The 1405-nt window shown below is 35.4% G+C and overlaps 1 pseudogene; it reads left to right on the top strand.

Moving 5' to 3' along the window:
• Nucleotides 1-905: 905 nt before the first annotated feature.
• Nucleotides 906-1405, top strand: part of LOC102817499 — a 5298-nt pseudogene continuing 4798 nt past the window's right edge.

The raw sequence follows: 1405 nt of genomic DNA, 5'->3' as shown, positions 1-1405 counted from the left end.
TCCTACATTCCACACATGCTCATCACCTTCATGGTACTAGGATGCCTTGTTCCTAGAATGTAACATTAACAACTTCCCACTTTATGTTATTAAACTTCTACTTTTACAGTTGTGACAGTCACATGCAGTTATTATAACAATTACTCACTATTGAATCTAAATAATCCTATTACTGTCTCCAGATTTTTAAGAGTGTTTTATTTTAATTGTAATCACACTGTGAAACATTGTATGGTAACAAACTAAGATTGGTTGCAATGGTCTTTGTGATTTGCAGTTATTTCTGTTGAGAAATCTTTTTTAGGTTCACATTTAGATGCAATATACTATATCTATGTTTATATTTGATCAAACATGCAATCAAGATGTATTGATCATTACTGCTGATTGGAATGCAAAGGTTGGGAACAAAGAGGAAGGATTAGTAGTTGAAAATATGGCTTTGGTGATAGAAATGATGCTAGAGATTGAATGATATGATTCTACAAAATTAATGATTAGTTCATTTCAAATATCTTCTTTAGACAGCATAAGAGATGATTATACACATGGACCTCACCAGAAGGAATACCCAGAAATCAAACAGACAACATCTGTGGAAAGAGACGGTGGAAAAGCTCAATATCATCAGTCAACACAAGGCCATAGGCAGATTGTGAAACAGACCATCAGTTGTTCATATGCAAAATCAAAGTGAAGCTGAAGAAAATGTAAGCAAGTTCATGAAAGCCTAAATATGAATTTAAATATAACCTACCTGAATTTAGAGATAATCTGAAGAACAGATTTGATACATTAAACACTAAAGACCAAAGAACAGAAGAGTTCTGGGATGATATCAAGAACATCATAGAGGAAGAAAGTAAAAAGTCATTAGGGGAGGGAAAGGTCGCAGAGTTTGAAACATGGCAGATAATGTGGACCAGCAACAAACTACCAACACAATAGAGGAGCCTCTGGATCTTATCGGGCTCAGCCTGAATGAGCGCATTTATGTGAAAATGCAAAATGACCGAGAGCTTTGAGGAAGGTTACATGCTTATGATCAACATTTAAATATGATATTGGTACATGTGGAAGAAACTGTGACTACTATAGAAATTGATGAAGAAACATATGAAGAGATATACAAATAAACAAAACAGAACATTCCGATGCTCTTTGTTCGAGGAGATGGTGTTGTATTGGTTACCCCTCACTTAGAGTTGGCTGAAACAATGAATGTGTCCTGTGTGGAAAAGAAGAGACTTTATACAACTACGTCTTTAAGACAATATATTCAAAAGGGAAACTTGTGTAAAATTGGTGTTGTTGTTAGGTGCCATTGAGTCAGATCCGACTCATAGTGATCCTATGCACAACAGAACGAAACAACGTCTGATCCTGGGCCAACCTCACAACTGTT

This window comes from Chrysochloris asiatica, unplaced genomic scaffold, assembly GCF_000296735.1.
Source record: "Chrysochloris asiatica unplaced genomic scaffold, ChrAsi1.0 scaffold00467, whole genome shotgun sequence".
In the NCBI taxonomy this organism is placed as follows: Eukaryota; Metazoa; Chordata; class Mammalia; order Afrosoricida; family Chrysochloridae; genus Chrysochloris; species Chrysochloris asiatica.
The sequence above is the reverse complement of the archived record's forward strand: the minus strand, read 5'-3'. Positions and strand labels throughout refer to the sequence as shown.